This window comes from Lynx canadensis, chromosome A3, assembly GCF_007474595.2.
Source record: "Lynx canadensis isolate LIC74 chromosome A3, mLynCan4.pri.v2, whole genome shotgun sequence".
NCBI lineage: Eukaryota > Metazoa > Chordata > Mammalia > Carnivora > Felidae > Lynx > Lynx canadensis.
The window spans coordinates 137,567,596-137,576,554 of record NC_044305.1 but is presented as its reverse complement, the minus strand read 5'-3'; positions in this window follow the sequence as shown (position 1 = coordinate 137,576,554).

The window sequence follows — 8,959 nt, the reverse complement described above, 5'->3', positions numbered from 1 at the left end:
AAAATGAACTCAAAATGGATGAAAGACCTCCATGTAAGACAGGAAGCCATCAAAATCCTCGAGGAGAAAGCAGGCAAAAAGCTCTTTGATCTTGGCCACAGCAACTTCTTACTCAACACGTCTCCGGAGGCAAGGGAAACAGAAGCAAAAATGAACTACTGGGACCTTATCAAAATAAAAAGCTTCTGCACAACGAAGGAAACAATCAGCAAAACTACATTGCTACATTCTGCAGCAAAACCTCACATCAGCTCTCGCCCAATGGGGAACTTGAACTCACCAACTGTGAGATTATGACCTGAGCAGAAGTCAGTGGCTTAACTTACTGAGCCACCCAGCCACCTCTAACTGAAAATATTTTTACTGACTGGAGAAGGATGTTTACAAAGTAAACTCTGGGCATCACACAGGCTTGGGATATCCTTGCCCCCCCCCCCCCACTTGGCCCTTCCACGTGCACACCCGCAGGTTTCTAGTAGTTGGGGGTGGTTTTCCAAATCTGCCCCTTCAGCCGGAATAGCTGTAGAAAATGCCCCCATGTAGCCTAAGGAACATGATTATGGAGCTAAGGACATGTTAACTGCAACCTTCCAGAGACAGTGTACTTTTTTTGTTATTTACCTAAAGGTGACCTCTTAGCAAAGTGTAATACCTAAGGATTGTCAGGTCAGCAGGGCTCTGTCAATCAACTTTCCCAACCTCAGGAGGACCTCAGCTAACGGGGGTGAGGTTACTGGTGTGCTGGCACCGTGGAGTGGTGTGGACTTCTGTGGGGCATGTGGTATGAGCACACCGCGGGGGTGGGGGGAAGGGCGAGGGTAGCAATGCAGCGTGTGTGTGCACCTGTCCTCCCCTGTCCCCGACCTGGGTGGTTCACACACACTGATTGCAAATTTCAGCTCTACAGTTTACCAGCTGTATAAACTTGGTGAGTTGCTGAAAGTCTCTGTTCTCTCCTCTGAAACACGGAGATAATGACGCTGTGCGCGGTGGCTGTGAACACAGACAGTGTGCAGCCTCTGACCTGGTGCGATACACCAAGCGTGTTCCCAATGTCACATTAGTTCTTTTCATCCTGTCCATGTTCCGTGAAGATTAATAGGAACACTGGTGCTGCTTTTGATGAAATATATTGAAGATGAGCAAATTATCAGCTTATGATAAAAATCAAGTGTATTTCTGTATTTTAGATATTAATATTTGAGCAGTTACCTTTCATCCCCCTGATAGGTCACGGATGTCTACAGATGATATATTGTTACATAGGAAGAGTGACTTTGAAACTTTCCAGAAGCAGCCAGTGACCTTGCTTCCTTGTATGCATTTGATTTTCACGTTCATCACCGGTTTGCACCTTCATTCATTCCCATGCTCCCCCCTGGCCAACAGGAAATAATGATAAAAACCCTGGCTGCTGTAAGGGGAAGAGATAGACAAAACCTTTTGCTAAATTCAATCCATTAATTTTTGCTCAGCCAGACAGGTCCATAAATTCATTTCACGTGCAAGGACTCCACTGTAACTCTCCTCCTGTCACTTTATTACGAACGCTGGGAGCAGCGGTGTGGAGGGAACAGCCTTGCAGTCTGGGCTCGCTCATCTGCCTGACCTCTAGGCTTTCTGCCTCCAGTGCTGACATCATACATTCCCGCTGCTGGGTCATTTTTAACGGGGCACTTTATGCAACATAGAACTAGTATTTTTTTTTTTTCTTAAAGGACAACAGAGCTTAGCTGTTTAACGGCATCCCCACCCCTACAGTGCTCTGTCCATGACCAGAACTACCCAGGCAGGGTCTCTTGGTCCCTCCAGGAGGAAAACGTCCATACTGTGATTCATTTCCTTCATGCTGCGAGGAGTCTTTCTCAGTTCCTGGTTACTATGTCTCTTGTAATTCCTCTCTATATCGGGTCCTTTGTTACTCGAAGTGTGGTCCCTGGACCAGTCTCATGGGCCTCACCTGCGAACATTAGAAATACAAGATATTGAGCCCCAGCCCCCAGTTTCTGAATCAGAATCTGTATTTTCAAGATGATTTCTTTTTGTTTATGTTTATTCCATCTTCAGAACTTTGTAGAAACACTGATTCTTTTTTTTTTTTTTTTTTTTTTTTTGAGAGAGAGAGAGAGAGAGAGCGCACACACGTGAGCAGGAGAGGGGCAGAGGGAGGAGAAAGAATCTTAAGCAGGCTCCACACTCAGGGCAGAGCCCAACCTGGAGCTTGATCCCACAACCCTGGGATCATGATCTGAGCTGATAAAGAGATGTTCAATCAAGTGAGCCACCCAGGCACCCTGAAACACCAATTGTTAAACCTAGATCGTTTACTTTAATTCATGAGATTCACATCTCAAAAGGAGGGGGAAGAAATCCATATATACAACAAAATCGGAGACTTTATCACTTAACATAAATTTAAAGAATATAATTTTGTCTTTCAGTGATAAATGAAGAATGCGTAGTTGGGGAATTCAGGACATGATATGCTTGGTTTCAGGGAAGCGTATGATTTCTTCTTTAAAATTAAATGGCTGGGGCGCCTGGGTGGCGCAGTCGGTTAAGCGTCCGACTTCAGCCAGGTCACAATCTCGCGGTCCGTGAGTTCGAGCCCCGCGTCGGGCTCTGGGCTGATGGCTCAGAGCCTGGAGCCTGTTTCCAATTCTGTGTCTCCCTCTCTCTCTGCCCCTCCCCCGTTCATGCTCTGTCTCTCTCTGTCCCAAAAAAAAATAAATAAACGTTGAAAAAAAATTTAAAAAAATAAAATTAAATTAAATTAAATTAAATGGCTGAAGGGGTGCCTGGGTGGCTCAGTCAGTTAAGCAACCGACTCTTGGTTTCTGCTCAGGTCAGGATTTCAACATGAGATCGAGCCCCACATCAGGCTCTGTGCTGACAACACAGAGCCTGCTTGGGATTCTCTCTCTCTCTCTCTCTCTCTCTCTCACTGGGCTTCCCCTGCTCTCTCTCAAAAATAAACATTAAAAATTTTTTTGAAATTAAATAGCTGAAGATTTATGTAATTGTGATGTAAAACAGAATTTATATTACAATGTATTGCAATTACATTTTGTTATAATTATATATATTGGTGTCTTTTATGAACCAGTTCTAGCAAGATTCAGATAATTTGAAAGCAACATAAACATATGGAAAAATTTCCACTTGAAATTTTGGATATGGTTTAAAAGTATAATATCTGACAGATTTCCCAGTTATTTAAAAATTTTAATTGTATTTATTTTTATATACTCTGATTATACTTTATAACATCCCTAATTGGTGTTAGGAAGTTTCAACTGGGTGAGCATTAAAGTATAAATACTTACGTTTATCCCAAGTCTTCGGAGAAATTGAAATTCTACATTTATGACTTCTATAGTAAAAATATGGACACTGGGTGTGCCTGGGTGGCTCAGTTAAGCGTCCAACTCTTGGTTTGGGCTCAGGTCATGATCTCAGTTCCTGAGATCAAGCCCCCAGTTGGGCTGACCACACAGAGTCTGCTTGGGATTCTTCCTCTCCCTCTCTCTTTGCCCCTCCCCCCCAAGATAAATAAACTTAAAAATATATGGATACTAGTAAATACATAAAATCTGATTTGTACCCATTAGGATTTTTAGGTGACTCAAGAATTGTATTCATAAAGGGGCACCTGGGTGGCTCAGTCGGGTTAAGTGTCCGACTTCAGTTCAGGTCATGATCTGTGCGCGGTTCACGAGTTGGAGCCCGGCATCGGGCTCTGTGCTGACAGCTCAGAGCCTGGAGTCTTTGTCGGATTCTGTGTCTCCCTCCCTGTCTCTGCCCCCCCCCCCACTCTCTGTCTCTCTCTCTCTCTCAAAAATTAAAAAAAAAATGTATTCATATGTTGTCCTTTGCCAATCATGTGAAATTCTAATGTCGTTGGTCACTCCTAGAGCCCCTCAGGAAAGCGGAAGGTGGGCTGGTACTGGGTGAGAAAAAGCAGGAGCCTGACCTCCAGGAGTCGGTAGGGAGCCCATAGCAAGGTCCCTGGAACTTTCCCACTGAACATGGACAGCAGAGAAGGCCACTTTGTGACCATGACTGGTGAAGACAAGAATAAGGCCCCTCCAAGATCTGAACACACACTGAACGTAAACATTGTCCAAGCTACAAAATACCAAAAAACCCTTTCTCTGGACTCAGAGGAGTGACTGTTGCCTCTCTCTGTTGTAGCTATAGCCTTGCTCTAGTCTGCATTCATTGTACATGAGGTTTTTTTTTTTTTTTAATATTTATTTTTAACAGAGAGAGAAAGAGCATGAGCGGGGGAGGGGCAGAGAGAGAGGGGGACACAGAATCTGAAGCAGGCTCCAGGCTCCTAGCTGTCAGCACAGAGCCCGACGCGGGGCTCAAACTCACAGACCGCGAGATCGTGACCTGGGCTGAAGTCAGATGCTCAACCGACTGGGCCACTCAGGCGCCCCTGTACATGAGGTTTATTAAATTACCCTGCATCCTATAAGGGCACTTTTACCCCAATGTTTATAGCAGCACGCTCAACAATAGCTAAATTATGGAAAGAGCCTAAATGTCCATCAACTGACGAATCGACAAAGAAATTGTGGTTTATATACACAATGGAATACTACTTGGCAATGAGAAAGAATGAAAGATGGCCCTTTAGGGGCGCCTGGGTGGCGCAGTCGGTTAGGCGTCCGACTTCAGCCAGGTCACAATCTCGCGGTCTGTGAGTTCGAGCCCCGCGTCAGGCTCTGGGCTGATGGCTCGGAGCCTGGAGCCTGTAGCCTGTTTCCGATTCTGTGTCTCCCTCTCTCTCTGCCCCTCCCCTGTTCATGCTCTGTCTCTCTCTGTCCCAAAAATAAATAAACGTTGAAAAAAAAAATTAAAAAAAAAAAAAAAGATGGCCCTTTGTAGCAACGTGGATGGAACTGGAGAGTGTTATGCTGAGTGAAGTAAGTCATACAGAGGACAGATTCCATGTTCTCACTCAAATGTGGATCCCGAGAAACTTAACAGAAGACCATGGGGGAGGGGAAGGAAAAAAAATGGTTAGAGAGGGAGGGAGCCAAAGCATAAGAGACTCCTAAAAACTGAGAACAAACTGAGGGTTTATGGGGGGTGGGAGGGAGGGATGGGTGGGGATGGGTATTGAGGAGGGCACCTGTTGGGATGAGCACTGGGTGTTGTATGGAAACCAATTTGACAATAAACATAATAAAAAAAAGAAAAAATAAATAAATTACCCTGCATCCTGACGGCATCTGCCCCGGTACAAATGCCCCCCTCCTTAAGCTTTCTCCCAAATCCCCTAACACAACCCCAATCCTCTAATAAGTCTTTCCTCACATCTTATGAAGTGTCTCACAGCTGCTCAGGATGTGTGTCTCCCTTGCAGCAGAGTGTAATAAGCCACCTTGTTCAATTATAGGAGTGTTCGTGGTGATCTCTGGCTGTAAGCATTGACGTGGACCAACAAAATACCGTCAGGAGAACCCTTCGTGGATTACATACTGCAGACTTTGGTATAACAATATGTTAGGTCAGAAGGGGATATTATAGATCGTAAAATGAAAAGGAACTTATAGCTTAAAAAAAGAAACTTATAAAGCATGAGTGATCAAAACAAGAATTAGATATTTAAAACTTTTTTTCTGAATATGTGCAATACTTGAGTTCTGGTTTTGAAATTTAAAAATGAGGGGAAGTTAACTGTTCAGCTAGCACTTATTTCTATGAATTTTGGTTTTTAAAGTTTATTTATTTTGAGAATTTGAGAAAGAGTGAACATGAGTGGGGAAGGGGCAGAAAGAGAGAGAATCCCAATCAGGCTCTATGCTGTCGGCACAGAGCCCAACACAGAGCTTGATCTCACGAGCTGTGGAATCGTGACCTAAACTGAAACCGAGTCAGACGTGTAACTGACTGAGCCACCCAGGCGCCCATTTCTATGAATTTGGTACTGCTGCATATCTTTGTGGGTGGATAACTCAGAAGGCAGCTAAGTGAATCCACGTAAAGAATTTTGGAGACTGGGCCGCCTGGGGGGCTCGGCCGGTTATACGTCTGACTTCGGCTCAGGTCATGATCTCGTGGTTCATGAGTTCGAGCCCTGTGTCGGGCTCTGTGCTGACGGCTCGGAGCCTGGAGCCTGCTTCGGATTCTGTGTCTCCCCCTCTCTCTGCTCCTCCCCTGCTCATGCTCTCTCTCTCTCAAAACTGAATAAAACATTAAAAAAACGTAGAGAATTTTAGGGGCACCTGGGTGGCTCAGTCGGTTAAGTGACCGACTTCAGGTCAGGTCATGATCTTGCCGTTTCTGAGTTTGAGCCCCGTGTCGGGCTCTGTGCTGACAGCTCAGAGCCTGAAGCTGGTTTAGATTCTGTGCCTCCCTCTCTCTCTCTGCCCCTTCCCCACTCATGCTCTTTCTCTCTCAAAAATAAATAAACATAAAAAAAAAAAAAACTTAGAGAATTTTGGAGAGTTGAAGGTCTTTCCATTGTCTCGATGTAGAGTAGACCATCTCTCTGCTAGTAGCTGAGAGCCACCTTGTTTTGTGTATTCAGAACGATCAGCTGTTAGGATGTCAAAACCCGCAAAGTGAAAATAAGCTCAAACAGCGGACCCAAACTTTCACTGGAGAAACTTCAAAAGATGCCAGAGCGGGACATGAGTCAACTGTGGAATGTAGCAAAGTAGCTGCAAATCCTACTACAGAAATGGTGAATTTTCTTAATTGTAGGTTTTATATCCATATTGAACTGTCCTTTTGAATTTGTTTTCCCATACTGCCAAATAAAGCAAGTAAGTAATCGTATTTATGTGCTGAGGGATCAAGATGCTTATTATAAGAGAAAAGGAGATCTAACTATAGAACCAAGGGTTTCAGAAGGAATGCTGTCCTATTAGAACTGGGCTGGAAATAGCACTATGAACCTGTATCTGTACATGAAAAAGTGATTTAAGATGGGCATCTTTTCTACTTCTGTCCACTGACATGGTTTAAGAGTGTCACTAAATCTCACGTTTGGTTGCCCACCTAAAAAGGCTAATACTCAAGACATGGGTGTTGATTGAAAGGAATGTGAGCTTTACACAGGAGGCCAACCGCCTGGGAAGAAGGTGGCCTCTGGTCCAAAAGCCAACTCTGTGGTTTCTGCCTAGCTAAGAGGGTTTTAAAGGGACAGGGGTCTCCGATGACCGAGTGGGGGCAATGGCCACATTTCCTGCCCCTGTGATTCAGTGGTGCCTTCCATTAGCTTTCAGTGCTTGAGGGCTGTGAGAGTTCCAATGCCTGTTCTGTGACATGTGGGGGCTTCCTGTTCGTTTCCTCAAAAGGACTAAAATTTACAGACACACAAGGAGGATTAGTAAATCATATGACCTTAAGAACACCTATTAAAGATCATGCTAGTTATGAAGATCAAGGTGGCCTCAGGAGGCCCCCCATGATGCACCCTTGTGTCAAGATCCTGGTTTCCAATACCATTCTTCCAGTAAAAGGAACCAAGCTTTCTGGAGAAAAGGTTAACCCCATGTCTGAGACAGAACAGTACGAAATGAGCCTGGGATAGCTCCGTGTGCCAAAAAGCACAGTGCTCGAAGTTTAATAGAGATGATGGGACACAGAAACTCATCTAAAAAGGGGCTAATGTTTTATTGTTATCATTTTTTAAAAAAAAATTTTTTTCAACGTTTATTTATTTTTGGGACAGAGAGAGACAGAGCATGAACGGGCGAGGGGCAGAGAGAGAGGGAGACACAGAATCGGAAACAGGCTCCAGGCTCTGAGCCGTCAGCCCAGAGCCTGACGCGGGGCTCGAACTCCCGGACCGCGAGATCGTGACCTGGCTGAAGTCGGACGCTTAACCGACTGCGCCACCCAGGCGCCCCAATTGTTATCATTTTTTAAATGTTTACTTATTTGAAAGACACACACACACACACACACACACACACACACACACACACGGCAAGTGGGGGAGGGGCAGAGAGAGAGAAGAGAGAGAATCCCAAGCAGGCTCCGCACTGTCAGTGCAGAGCCTGACTAGGGGCTTGATCCCATGAACTGTGAGCTCATGACCTGAGGCAAAATCAAGGACCGACTGAGCCACCCAGGTGCCCCCATAAGAGGGGCTAATGTTTCAAGTCGTTTACAGTTTTGCTGGCCAAAACTGAGTGAGACAACTTGAACATCAAAGCAGAATACTGGCAGAGGTTGGCTGATGAGCAGTCACGAACCCATAATGATGCGCACAAAAGTGGTTGACAAAATAAAAGTGAACAGGAGAGATTACATTTCTGTTATTTGTTAATCAGTCCTGTTGATGTTACTGACTCATTTCCAGTTAAAGAAACCAGTAAACGCACAAATACCAGTTAGTTCCCCAACATAAATATTAGTAAAGTGACCTCTAAGTTTTGAACGTGAGCCTAAAAACACCTATTAAATGTACACATGCAACACTCTATCAGGTTCCAAGGTTTAAAAATTCAGCATATTCCATCAGGGTTATAATAATGTGTTGACTTGAAGGTTCCCTGTGAAACCTACTTAAAAATATACCTAAGAAAAAACTAGGAATATTAAAAGGATAATAAGAGAATACTATGAACCACTCTACCCACAAAAATTCAACAATTTGGTTTTTTAGAGTTTATTTTGAGAGCGAGCAAATGAATGGGGCAGGGGCAGAGAGAGAGGGAGAATCCGAAGCAGGCTCTGCACTGTCAGCACAGAGCCCAGCAAGGGGCTCAGTCTCATGAACTGTGAGGTCATGACCTGAGCCAAAACCAAGAGTCAGAAGCCTAACCGACTGAGCCACTCAGGCGCCTCCATGAATTTAACTATTTACACGAAACGGACAGATTCCTCTAAAAGCACAAACTACCAAATCCAGTCCCATACGAAATAGAAAATTTGAATACCTTTGTAACCACTAAATTCAATTTGTAACATTAAATACTCTGAAAGAAAGAAA